At 41.0% G+C, this 14,406-nt stretch overlaps 1 protein-coding gene across 12 annotated transcripts in view; it reads right to left on the bottom strand.

Moving 5' to 3' along the window:
- ZNF532 (zinc finger protein 532) overlaps positions 1–13,479 on the bottom strand; it is a 72,614-nt gene extending 59,135 nt beyond the window's left edge. For 2 of the 12 annotated variants that reach the window (XM_034442452.2, XM_087885617.1), the window contains exons 1-2: positions 13,033–13,298; positions 7,171–7,243 (exon numbers count right to left, since the gene is read on the bottom strand). The gene's annotated coding sequence lies outside the window, so the exon portion shown is untranslated. Of the gene's footprint in view, positions 1–5,856; positions 5,919–7,170; positions 7,244–7,769; positions 7,915–8,178; positions 8,310–12,037 lie in introns of those variants that run through there. The other 10 variants (XM_034442447.2, XM_087885614.1, XM_034442453.3 and 7 more) reach the window with 7 other exon arrangements.
- Positions 13,480–14,406: the final 927 nt, after the last annotated feature.

The raw sequence follows: 14,406 nt of genomic DNA, 5'->3' as shown, positions 1-14,406 counted from the left end.
CTATAGAGGGACGATCGAGAGCATCCTGTCATATGGCATTACTGTCTGGTTTGGAAGCATTACTGCTTCGGACAGAAAGGCGGTGCAGAGAGGGGTGAGGATAGCAGAAAAGATTATTGGCAGTTCACTCCCTTCTATCCAGGACATGGCATATAAGCGTTGCTTGAGCCGGGTCCACAGTATTTATTGTCTGAGAAGATACACATCCTCTTCACAACCTATTTTCCTTGTTACCTTCTGGGAAGAGGCTTTGTGATATCCGAAGCAGAACATCCAGATTCAGTCACAGTTTTGTTCCATACAGTATCAACCTTGTGAACTCTCAAGCTTCCTCTTTCCGCTAGGTATTCAAGATGAAGAGTGATTAATATTTATATGTTATGTTAGGATGTAGGTATATACATAGGTATGTATAGAGCATATCTACAAGTACTTTTATGTATGTGTACACTTTTGAGAGCAGGCAACAAAGTTTCATTTTTTAATGTGTGCCAGTGTGCGTACAGTAAAAAAATGACAACAAAGATTATCTCATGCTGGCTACATGACCACAGAAAATGTCTTCGGACAATGCTGGCTCCCTCATCCAAGAAACAGAGATGAGTCAGACATTATTGGACAGGGAAACTTTTACCTTTTTACTCATGCACCAAGCTGCACAACGAATATTAAATTAAACCATAATTTGTTTAACCTTGGCTTGTAAATAATTCACAGATACCACTAAGCTATATACTGTGGTTTACAAGTATATTGGCCAGATTCACACACTACTGTTAAGCAAAAACCAAACTAATCACAATATTACGTATTACATCTGATTAATATTTGGCTTCCTTTCCTTTTTCTGCTGTATTTATCTCCAGTCTGTTTTTGTTGCTATGGTCTCCTTCCTCATCAGTGTGTCCCTTCACATCATACCTTTCGGCATCCTATTTCCGGTTTCAGGGCAAACCAGTTGTTTTTCCCCACCCATAGCAACAGTGTTGATCACTGACTATCCTTTGCATTTCTAAAAATAAAATGCAGGCATTTAATGCATCTATAAATAATGGCTTCTCAATGCAATTCCCATTGATTGGAATGCTTTCCCCCTAGAAAGAGCATGCACAATTTTGCTATTAAACTAGACATAGACTGGAAATGATTTTATTCAGTTCAGCATTTCATGATGGGGCAGCAGATAAATGAATAAGTGAGACCCACCCCCTCCCACCCCGAATAAAACATGCTTTCATCAGGGTTAGGGTTGGGAAAAAATAAATTCATCAGTTATTTTTAAAGATTATATTTTAATCTTTAATTTTTTCAGGCCTGCAAGTGCCTGCTGTAAACATGAACAGATAGAACAGGAAGAAAAGCCCAGAGTGAATTTTGACAATGTTTCCACCTTCCTTTCACAAACCTAAATAGGTTCTTTTAAAACAAAAATCATGATCCTACTCTGAGTTGCTTGTAACCCCACCAGGGGTGCTTACCTATAGTACCTCCTGGTGTGCACACATTTTTTACTGTATTTTATGTGTTCAGTTTAAATGTACTGTTTAATTGTGTACGCTGCTTGGAAAGGCCCTGCAAGAGAGGCGGTAATATAAATATTTTGCGTATACAAAATAAATTCACAAAATTAAATTTAGTGTTTAACTCAATTTAAATTTAGCTCAATTTTAAGGCTGTCATTCTAGTTCTTCTATAATCTCTTTATGTGTTGTAATAATAATAATCCCCAGAATTCTTGTATAGAAATCTATAGAGGACATCCAGCAAGGGAAGGGTGTTCTAGATCATCCAGGATGCACATAATGCTCACTGAGTTTTCCACAATGCTAATCTCATTGGCCACCATATTATAGAGGAGGAGTTCCCAACCCCCGGAACCGATAGCAGTCTGTGGCCTGTTAGGAACCAGACCACACAGCTGGAGGTAAGCGGTGGGCGAGTGAGTAAATAAAACCATCCGCCTCCCCCGGGTTCGTGAAAAAATTGTCTTCCACGAAACCAGTCCCTAGTGCCAAAAAGGTTGGGGACCACTGGATTAATTTAGATTTAGGGTTGATTCAGCAGAACAGTCTTTAAGTTCTTCCTTGCTGAACCCTAACCATGTATTACTATAGCAATAACCAAATTGGCTAATAAGCTTCATAGAAATTCTACATACCAATCCTAAGCAAATCAAAGCTGTCGACAGAAATATTACTATTTTTAAAAAAACTCTGTTATCTGCTTAAATGCAATCCTATCATCAATCCTATCATTTTAACCACGAGCAGAAGAAAGTCACAATCATCCTAGGTCCCCTAAACATCTTAACTCAGTTGTGAAAACAGCTGGATATAGATAGAATAAAATACAAACAAGATGGAGAAATGAAGGGTTATATCATAGCAGCAGCCATAGGTTGGATGCCCTGAAAAGCTGAGAAGTGAGCTAGATGCAGCCAGGTTTATCAGTGATAATAATAACTAATAATAGCAAGGCCACTCAAATACATCTTCAATATTCAGAGCCTTTTTTTTTAAACGTGATGGAATGTCTCAGCAGATGGCAATGCCATAAGACCTTCTCTTGGTTTGGAACGTAAGCAGAATTGGGTTGGGTGTACCTAGATGGAAGAATGGATGGGCATACCTACCCAGGTATGCAAGAGAGACTGGGAAAAAAAAACCAAGGAAAGCACTTCTGTTTTCTTGCCAAGACAATTACAAGGTCCTCTTGTCACCTGATAATAGAATCCTAGATAAAGGGCAGATCAACTCAATAGACAATAGATTTTTATGGCTGCAAATATGAAAACATCTGCCAGGGTGGAGTCATATCACTAATTCTACTTTTATCTTTTTAGTTTTGTTTTATTTTGATATGCTAATTTGTGATTACAATAATTCAATCTGAATTGAGATTGGGTACCCTAAGAGTAGGTTTCTAACCTTCCCTTAGGAGCTGGCAGGCTATAATAGCAACAAAATTCAGGGTTAGATGGTAGACCATAGCAGTCTTACTATTGTTTAGCAAAAACAAGGGATCTCCACTGAATGCAACCTTCAATAGAAAAGTCTGTAGAGATTCTCAGTCATCCAGGTCATGGTTGTCCCAAAGGTGCTTTTTCAGGAGGCAATTGGACTTTCTTGTTTTTTCTTTGAAGACGTTTCGCTTCTCATCCAAGAAGCTTCTTCAGTTCTGACTGGATGGTGGGGAATGGAAGGATTTATATTCCTTGTAGACAGTTGGTCATTTTCATCCTTTTAGAGAAGCAAAACGTCTTCAAAGAAAAAACAAGAAAGTCCAGTTGCCTCCTGAAAAAGCACCTTTGGAACAACCATGACCTGGATGACTGAGAATCTCTACAGACTTTTAGCTCTGCAAGTTGGGATGAACACACTTCGAATGGTGTGGGAGTATGAGCAGATTTCCAGAAAAATTGCAGACTACAGGAACCATTAAGCACTACGCAGGTGACCCTGAGGACAGATAAACCTCCAAGTGCTTCAATGATCTTCAAAAAGGATGCAAATGACCAGCTGTCTGCAAGGAATATAAATCCCTTCCATTCCCCACCATCCAGTCAGAGCTGAAGAAGCTTCTTGGATGAGAAAGCGAAGCGTCTTCAAAGAAAAAACAAGAAAGTCCAGTTGTCTCCTGAAAAAGCACCTTTGGGACCTCAATAGAAAACCAAGACTTCTCTCCTGTTTGGATAGTAAGATCTCGGAGATGTTGCTCTGAAGAAACATAAAGCAGATATGAGTTATACCCATCTCCAGGTTCTAGATATGCTTGGCCTCATCCCCCGTTTCTAAAAATATTTTTCATATTAATTAAGAAACCAGCATGCAGACTGCTAAACAATATTTCTATTATCTGGATATCAATAGCAACCCTAACCTTCCAAACAACGAAATTGCCAATGTTGTTCCAATCTTTCTAGGTTCTAGGAAAGTCACTGTTACAAGAAGAATAAAATGTGTTATATTTTAGTTTCAACTGCTAATATAATAAGACTTACATCATGCCAATCTTCTGAGATTCAGTGAAACACTAAAATTAAGGAATAATAAGTAGCTCTGAGAATCTGGTAGCTAAATAAATGCATACAAAGTGCATGGGGAAAGGAAAAAAGTAAAATCATAAATAAATGATTTGTATCACCAAAATCATATAGTTCTATGGTACTGCTTTGGATTTTGTCCTTGTTTAACTCTTCCACTTGACCTACTTACATTGCATTGATATGTATTTGGGATTTTTTTTTCCTCCTATGGAAACAGTAATCTATGATAAGAGAGTAACAAATGTTGTTTTGTACAATCAAGTTATCGCCTCTTATATCATACAGGCAGACATTCTTGGACCAGCTGTTCAAAGTCCTGAACAGAAATTGCAGATTTTTTTTTTTTTTTTTGCCTTTAAAAATATACAGAAACTCATCTTGTGCAGAATACCAAACAAGTGATTTTCCATTGCTTTCTTTTCTTGATTTTCCGGTCTAACTACAGTACTGTTGGTTCCCCTTCCAAGTACTAGCCAAGGCTGAGCTGCTTAGATTTCTAGATCAATCCGTATCAGTTAGATGTTGTCTCCTAGTTCAGCATTTTGCCTATTTGCCAAACTTAGTTTGGCACAAGGGTCCTAATATACCTCTCCTTTCTAGCTTAGTCAGCCACACCTTGAAACTTAGGGAATGTTCTGGAATGGCCTGCAATGCCATAAGTGTATTTAATATCTCCTTGAGCGCTTTGAAATGCTTTAGATCTTTAGTTAAGAACACAAGACAGACCAAGAAATATTCTGTTGTGGTTCCCTTTTGGTTTATTTCCTCTGCTAAAGCAAAACAGAGCAAATGCCACAGACAATGTTTTGTATAAGAAGGCAAGTCCTGGTAACTTCCCCCCACCCCATCCCAAAAAATTCTGAAATATATAAAGATGTAGGCCTTATAATTTTCATGGATACAATCAAACCTGCTAAGACAAAGAAACATACGTGCCAATCTTCTACCTTTGATTAATGTATTTAGTGAAAAGGAAGCAAAACTATTTCATTTCAGAAAAAGACATAAAACCTGCCTAAATTGGGCCTGCAGGCCAGATTCTCCCCACGCTGTCATTAAATTATTGTGCCTTGCTCAGAATCTGCTACTGGGAAAAGGCAAAAGGCCAGTCCTTAGACATTAATCTGCATTTTCTGCTTAAAAGAATGGCCTACATGGCTGTAAAAAAAACCAAAACCCTCCCCTAAATTTCTTCTCTACAATGTTTGTACAATTTAAATAGAAACAGCCAAAGAAACATAAACAGTATCTGTTCAGTTTTCTACTGTGATAGGAAAGAATTCCCAGCATAATGTTTGAATGAAAGGGGGAGAAAAAAAACCTTTGCAGCAAGAAAGATCAAATGAAGGCAACATGCAAATAACCCGAAGCATGTATGGTGCAATATTACTTCCAAACCTAAGCTGTCTGAAGGACATTGTCACAAGACAAAGCACTGTTACTCACAATTTTGCAAAAGCCTTCCAAATATATATATATATAGGTGAGCATCTGCCCCCACCCCATGGATTGGAGCTGACCCTTAGAAAAAGCCTCAGTGCAGAGCAGCCATCTATTTTCCCCCATCATGTAACAGGGACTGGTGGTTTGTACGACAGACATCCACAGTTAAATACAGAGCTATTGTATATTGGTATTATTAAACACTAACACAAAGATGGTATCACAGCACCCTGGGCTCCTTCATGCAAGCTATTCAATGCCCTGTCAGAATGGAGAAGCACAGTACATTAAAACACCAGACCAAATATTTTCAGGCTTAACAGATCACATGCAATTTTTCAATACACTACAATTTATTCCTTAAATACCTTATGTCATCTGCTGCACAATCAGGAAATAAAGAGGTTCCTTAATGCTTGTGTCACCCTCTAAAGTAGCGAGTCCTGCCTGTCATCAGCCTCCATGGAACTTGCCCAATCAAAAGACTCCCAGGGCTTTTAAGATTGTCTACTTTATTCCGCTTGAATACAAACAGACACCCTAAATATTAAAACTCCATCAGAACACATTTTTCTTTCCTTCAACTCTTTATCCTCTATCCTTAGTTATTATTTTCCAGGACTGTACATTCATAATACCAATTGTCAGCCACGACAGGGTGGATTGCTGTAACTTCACAATGCACATAAAATTCCAGGGTTACTGATGATTTCCTGTTTTAGGAAGTCACTGTTTCTAGCAAAATAGCCACCAACGCAAACAAAAATAAAAGTCCTTCAGTACCTTCTTTAAGAGCCTTTGTTCTTCCCTTTGCCATTTCATTACTGCTTCATCTTACTTCCCCACTCCCTTTCCCTGGAGCTTCCAGCTTCAGCATAAGATGCAAAATGTCTGCTCTTTATCTAGGTATACATTTCTTTTCTTTTTTTTTAAGGGAAGGAAAGCGAATTATTATCCAAAATCTAAGGCTGTGAAGCTTTGAGTCAGGAGGAGACATTGCTTACCAGCTGATGCACTGTCCATCCGGTTCCTATCTGAATGTCATTAATGTGAGAGTATTGCAATTTAGCCTACTAGTAATCCACTGGAGTTCTGCAAACCTTTTGAAACAGATCCCCTCCTCTGGATTGCTAAAATGTTCGGCACAAGATTATTTAATTACCAAGATTCACAGAATGACAGGAAGACGTACAGATGCTAATTTGTATAAAATGTACAGTCTATCTTAAAACTGTCTTTGACTTCCAGATCAAAGTGAGGTTATCTCATTTGAGCCAACAAAAAAAAAAAGGAGACAGAAGGGATAAGAAGTCATCGTGTTGATATGATGGAGGAAAAAGATGTTAAAAGTTTAATCAAGAAATTCAAAACAGCTCTCTGCCATATGGACCCCAATTTATGACTATCATATGGGGCCCTCTTCTTTTCTGATTTAACAGTAGCGAGGAAATGTCTTCCTGTAAGGTGTACCAAACAAAGACTGATTATGGTTAAGTCTTTATAAAACAATAGGTAATTCTAATCCTAGGTCAGCTGAAATCAGTTAAATAGCATTTCCTCTCTTAGACTACGAGTTATTCTCTAGTGTGTCTCGGTATGCAATCACACATTGTGTTCAGGCTTTGTTACCATGTTATGCCCATGCTCAGATTGTTACACCCTTAACAAGCACCGCAGCTCACCTTGTGTACTTTGCCTTGTGACAATTTTTTAAATGCCAATGATGCCGATGAAGGTTGCACAAGCACAGCAAACCTGAAAGAGTTAAAGGCAGCCCTAATCAATAGGCCTGAAAGGAAAACAAGAGCATGCCTCCTAAAGCTTATTTTGCAAAGGCTTTCATGCGCAATTTTACAACAACGCTGTTTTTTTGGCCTTTTACACAGATAGATATACGCAGACACAGATTTCAGGTTTTTTTCCTCAGAAAAGAAATCCACAATACAACCACAGTTAAAAAGAGAAAGAGAGAGATAGAGAGAGCAAAGTAGCAATCCTGAGCCACATGCATAAAAGGGAAATGCAAGCCAACCCATTTTATTTTGCTGTTTAAAAACAAAACAAGCACCAAGATATATCAGTTTCCCACTTAGCAAAGGAAACAATTTTCTTTCTTTCTTCTTAATAAGGGTGATAAACTTCAGCTATGGTCCATTCTTTTATAACATTACCATTATTATCATTATTTTCTAAAGGCATGAACCAGCCAAAGTTATCAGCCATTGCAAATAGGCACATAACATACACAGAAACCTTTATGACTGTTATATTAGCCACATACCAGAGCTGTGTGTCTAAAATGTGCATTCACATATTGTTAGGGGATGGTATCTGTTCTGCAAGATCCTCTGCTTTTGGTGCCATGAAGGGCGGGCGGGAGGAAGCCATCTCAATAACTGCATTGTGTTCAGGAGCTGAACTGCCTCAAACCAGTTTCAGCCGGTTCTGGTCACCCTACGTAGAAAGCTATGGCAACCCTCGCTGAGTTGCCAACAAATCCTGAAAACCAGAGTGGTTCAGTTGTTTTCTTCTCTGGTGTGCAGATAATTTTGGTCTGGTTTCTCTCCCCCCATCAGCCCACCCCCTGCAATTTCAATCACAGACCCTTACACTGAGAGAGACAGAGAGAGACAGAGATAGATAGAAACATTTGACATTTTAGCTTTTTCCCTTTGCCGTCCACAACTTACCTCCCAAAACCTGGCTGAAAAGCTGTGTATGTCTTGAAGCTAACAAAGAGAGACCGCAGTTGTTGGTTGTTGTTTTTTTTAATGCTCACAGGATCTCCTTTGCTGCATGAAGGATACTCGGCCACAAGAGCAAGCAAACCCCCCCACTTCCACTTCTGTTCCCCAAGAGAGGGAGATGCTTCTGTTGAGTGACATACTTTTCTATGCGCTCTCAACGTTGGGGCATTTACAAAAGCAGGAGTTCCATGTTCTCAGACCCCACATCTGTAGAACATTTGGAGTGGTTGTAAAATAGTCCTTGCTCTTCACAAAGGGCTTATGGCCAACCTTGTCTATCCACTTCCAAGTCACTAGTAATTTACACATACCGTAGCAACAGTTGTTACAATTACAAGGCCTTCTCTTCACCTATGCAAGACCCCTGGTGTTTTCTATATGTGTTGGAACAGCAGCTTTCAAAATCCCCAGTCCTCATCATTATTCCTTCCTTGTGGAAGGAATTCCTTATCTCTGCATCTTTTAACTTACTCATATTTTCATTCAAAGATCTTCCTTCCTTCCTTCTCATTACCAAAATGGTTTCCAAATCCAGCCTCAACAGCAGTGAGATTCCATAATTTCCATAGACTAAAATCTCCTATTTCCATCATTCAAAACCTCCTCAATAGCAGATTCTAAACTAGAAAACAGAGTCTTATTCTGTTTGCCTCCTCCAAGAAATACGGATCACACATAATCATTCTGGGCAGCTTTCCAGTCATTTACTGGTTGTTATGGGAATTTTGGACCATTGGATATTGAAAAATATAGCTCCCAACTTCTCTCACCATTAATCATACTGATGGGACTGTTGTTTATTGTACTTTAACATCTGAAAAGCCAGAGTTTCCCAATCCCTGACAATCCCTGCCATTCAACACAAGAACAGAAGCCGCCATTTTGATAAAACTGTCTGTCGCCATCCAGTAGTTTCTGTCATCATTACACAAATGTACCCTATAAGAATTTAAGTATAAATTACCATAAACTCTTACCCTTCACTTCTCAGTCATATTATAATGGCAGGACTGATTTGCTGGCTGCCTCTGTAAGAAGGATGCCAATGCAACTACTAGTGGTTGGGTACATCAATCAAATATACTGCTCAAAAAAATAAAGGGAACACAAGCAGAAGACATCCGAGATCTGAATGAATGAAATAGCCTTATTAAATACTTTGTTTTTTATATACAGTAGTTTATACACTGCTCAAACAAAGGGAATACAAAACTACTGTATGTAATGAACAAGTATTTAATAAGGCTATTTCATTCATTCAGATCTCGGATTTCTTCTGCTTGTGTTCCCTTTATTTTTTTGAGCAGTGTATATAGCATTCCACCTCACATGGTGGTCCACCAGGTGCATTCAGGAAGCCCACAAACAGGACCTCAAGGGACCCCCTCCTTTCCTATTGTGTGTCACATCTTGTATACGGTTCTGATCTGCACACCTCAGGAGAGATATTATGGAACTGAAGACGATACAGAAAAGGACACTCAAGATAATCAGGGGCCTTGAAGACAAGATAGAATGATTGGTGAAGTTTGATTGAGAAAAAATAAATACAAAAATTATAATTAAGTTTTTAAAAATTATATATGGTAAAGAAAGACTAAACTGGGGGTGTTTTCCATCTCCCACAATACTAGAACTAGAGGCCACCCAATGAAGATAATTAGTAGATTTAAAAGCAATAAAAGGAAATATTTATTCATGTAGCATGTAATCAACTTATGAAATAACTACAGCAAGATCTGATGCTGGCCATTATTTTATGTGCCTCAATTGGAGATTAGACATACTTTTAAAGGACAGTTCAGTCAATGTCCTCTGGCTCTGATGAATGGGCATATGACAACTTTTAAGTATTAGAGCACCAACAATGGGAGAGTAGGGCTCCACTGATCTCCTATCTCTTCTTAGATACATTTGATAAACTACTATAGCAAATGGAATGATGGCTAGAGGGGTCTAGGCCTGATCTATGGGTTATTCTCACATTCTTAAATATAATACAGAGATCTGTTTCACAAGAAAGCCCAGATTCACCTCATGCTAATCTCCTCCTGACTCTACATTTGGATTCAACCAACTCCTTCACAAGTAGGTTCTGCTACAGAATGGGCATCAACCACAGAAGAACAATTTTGCAATGGCAATGATTCCACCAAACAACTGTGACATCAGACATACAGTTCTCCATTATATTATCTCTACTATTATCACTTTCTCAACAAGGTGCACCCTTTTATGTACCACTGTCCTTCTGTTCCTTTGCAAATACCCCAACTTACAATTATATAGACATTGTTCTGCTGGATAACCATAACCAATGATTGGATATAGATTAGTGGAAGCATCCAGTTTGACAAGCAAAAGGACCAGTTTCTGCCTCTGTTATCTCCTGTTACATGATGGCAAAGACCATTGTTGTAAAAACTGGGAGATCATTGACGATCAGAACAGATAAAGTTTCCTGAACTTTTGTCCTCCATGGGAACTGAAATTGGAGGACATTAGCTTGAAGCCATCAGTTTAAGAAGGGCTGGAGAGCATACTGAAAAGCTTGATGGACTGGAATAATGCAATTATTTGAATATTTGCAAATATTCAACTGCTGCTTGCAGAGCAACTCGTCCATGTTTGTGGTAGTAATGAATGGAAAAAACACCGGAGTTATGTCAAATAGGTGGCTCCCACATTATTGTTACATCCCTATTACAGCTATCAGCATGGAAAACAATCTTGTCATTGGCACCTGTATTCACCATCTCTGCATCATGCAGCCATAACCACTTAGAAATGAGATTCTGGCAGCACCCACTTACTACATTGTTATCTCATATTCCTAACCAAGGGCTCATGTCTACAGAGACAGTTTCCCTTCAATAACTCAAACAGGCAGTGACAAATAAGGATTGGCTCAAACTCTTCTACCTAAGTGGATTTCAATCTCAATCACAACGTGTCAAGAGTGAGACTCTATCCACCCAAAAATGTTAATTTCAGAATTCAGATGATTCAAAGCTACACGTCTAGAATCTTAATACTTCTGTTTCCAGTCCTGTGGTTAACAATATTTGGAAATAAAAAGTTGATCAAGTAGCTAAAATGGGGCAGAAAAGCATCTCTATATAGGCAGATACAAGTACCAACCATGTACGTCACCAAGCAACTAATAAATGGGCCAAGACCACCCAATTCCCTAAGTACCCAGATCATGGTATCTCTTTGTTCATGCTGTCATGGGAGAGGGGGGGAAGATAATATGACTCCCCAACCTGACACCATTAGTCTTGTGAATATAATAGAAATGTTCAGTGGGGCCTATAACAATGTAGAGAGATGTGACCTCTTCCATGTGGTCTTCCATATTTGATTTTGGGCCTACCTCCCTTAGCTCCAAAATGTATATAATGCTTTAAATAAAAAAATAATTAAAAGCTTATTTGGTTGACACACTATTCCTGTTTTACAAGGCAGATGGCCAGGAACTGCAGCCAGAAATAATGGAAGTTAAGGTGTTGCTATCTAGATTTAAATATAGGGGAAAACTTCTTTAATGATCATATCTGTGGTCGACCTATATAGAGTATGTGGATTCTCCATTTTTTGGGGAAATGTTTAAGAATCATCTGGACAGGCTGCTCTCATAACCCTTCGCTTTCCCTGCATGTTGAGGGAAAAAAGCCTTTAACATCTGCAGCCCCCTCCAACTCCACATGGCCTGAGCCTCTCTTCCCACCTTCATGTCTTCCCAAGAAGGCTGAGAAGGGCCGGCAAAATTAAAAAAAAAAAAAAAGCTACCCAGCGTTACCTGAGAGAAATCCGCAGTGAATTTACTGGAGCCTCCAGCAAATGGGCCCAGGCTTGGCGGATGCTCTTGGGGGGGAGCAAGGCAGGATGAGGGCCTGAACAAATCCCCCCATGGATACCCAGCAATGCCTTAAGCTCCCGGTGGCTCCTGCTGGGCTTTGCAGAAACAGACAAAAAAACCAAAAGGCTGCTTTGCGGGGAAGAAGGGAAGCGGGGCTGTCCCGGTTTGCAGAGAAAGAGCGCCTTCTCTGCCAAGCGCCGCCGACCGAGGCCTTGCTCAGTCAAGCCATTTCTGCGGCCCGCGAAACCAGCTCTTTATACGGCTTCCAGGCGGGCGCGTTCAAAAATAAATAAATAAATAAATAAAAATGAAACCCCTTCAAGCCAAACGCTCCAGAGAGCCCAGTCCTCCGCCCGAAGCCGCCTCTGTGGAAAAACTGGCACTGCCGCCTCTCCGCCCGCGCCTCCGGCCTAAATCTTCGGTGCCTTCCAACCGGGCTGCTTTTTTTTTTCCCTCCTCCGGCCGGCGAGAGCACCAACGGGCCTGGCTTGGCCTTTTTTTTTTTTCCACGCTGCTTCCCGGTCCTTTTTTTTGTTTTTTCCCCTTCCCCTGTGGAGGCCGCTGGCGCTTCGAGAGCCTCTAAAGCTGGCGGGCCCGGAGCGGAGCGAGTGGCGACCGCGGCGGCGGCGGCGGCGGCTCCTCCTCGTTGTTCTTTTGCGGGGCTCGGCGGTGAGCCATAGCCGGGAAGGGAATCTGGCTGGAGAAGAAGATGTGTGCCCCCCCCCACACCCCAAACAACACTACCCAGCCCTGTGTGTAAGGCTCTGCAGCAGCCAGGCCCCGGCAAGGGTGGACGGAGGCGAGGAGAAAGAAAGAGACGAGAGATGGGCATGGGTATCTCTTGCAAAGAGAAGCCCCGAAGAGATCCTGATGGTTTCCCCGCTTCCCCAACCCTTCGCATGCAACCTCTTTCCATCACCCCCATGCAAACAGACCTGCTGCTGCTGGTAGCTTTTGGGCAAGAGGCCAGGGTGCTGCCACGCGGGGAGGGGCCGATCCTGCCAGGGTGCTTTTTTTCAGACAGACATGTTTAAAGGGTTTTCCTCCACCCCGCCAAAGGCGCCTTTGCAGCCAGAGGCCTGGCTTTTTTTCTTTTTTTTTTTGAGAGGGGAAAAAAAAAAGATGGTTGCACATAAAGGCAGGCAGGCAGGCAAGGCAGGCAGGCAGACGCAGGGAGAAGCGAGCCTTTTTGCAAGGACGAAGAGGGAGGGAGTTGTGGGGGGGGGAGAAAGGAAAGGTGGGGGCGGTGGGGGCTGCCTTTCTGGCTTGGGAAGAAGAGGAATGGATGGGCTTGGGGGGTGACGGGGTGGGGGTGGGGGTGAAGCGCTCTCCCCTGTGGATTCAATTTAAAACTTGCCACTGGAGTGTGAAGAAGAAATGGTGGAGGAGGAGGAGGAAGAAGAAGGGAAAGGAGGGGGGGGGAGAGAAGGGAAAGACAACCCTCCCCTCCCCGCTCCAAAACGACCATTATTAGTGTTCTTCTGAAGCTTCCCCTTCCTTCCCCTCCCCGTCACTTGATAAATCAGGGATTCCCTCTTGTGGAGAAGGCAGAGAAAAAGAGGTTGTTGTTTTTTAAAAGGCATTCAACATCCACCCCCCACACACCCCTTCTTCAATCTCCGGCATGTTTTAATTACCGGTGAGGAAGAAAGGAGCAGCTTGGGGTGGTGGGGGGTGGGGAAGAGATCTGCAGTCGTTCCTCACTGCAGGGGTGGAAGGGAAAAGCTGATCCTTTCTTTTTTGGTGGTGGTTGTTCCCCATAATTACAATATATCATTTCCAAACCAAGCCCTGAGCTATGCTTTTTAAAAAATTATTACTATTTTTTTAAAAAAAAATTGATTTATCTGCCGCCCTTCTCCGGAGACTCAGGGTGGCTTACAATGCGTTAAGCAATAGCCTTCATACTTTTGTATATTTATACAAAGTCAGCTTATTGCCCCCATAAACTGGGTCCTATTTGCAAAGAATAGCACTCAGGTCTGTGTCCAGTGCCATTATTGGAAATAAAGTTGGGCCCCAACCAGATTTTGGGGCCCAACTTTATTTCCAATAATGGCTCTGGACACAGACCTGAGTGCTATTCTTTGCAAATAGTAATAATTTTAAAAAAAACATAGTTCAGGGCTTGGTTTGGAAATGAGTCCATCAGATTCAGAAAGAGAAAAAAAAAGGGAGGGAGGAAACGGAAGGACAGGACAGGACAGGGAAGGAAGGAAGGAAAGGTGCGTCAAGAATTTTGGTTATTAGTTTAAGGATAGATGGGTTAATTTAGCTTATGGTTGTTATTGAAAAACCCTGTATTTTGC

Source organism: Pantherophis guttatus, chromosome 2 (assembly GCF_059756535.1).
Source record: "Pantherophis guttatus breed Tessera chromosome 2, ASM5975653v1, whole genome shotgun sequence".
Taxonomy (NCBI): Eukaryota; Metazoa; Chordata; class Lepidosauria; order Squamata; family Colubridae; genus Pantherophis; species Pantherophis guttatus.
Note: the sequence above shows the minus strand (reverse complement) of the source record. Positions and strands in the feature narration are given on the sequence as shown.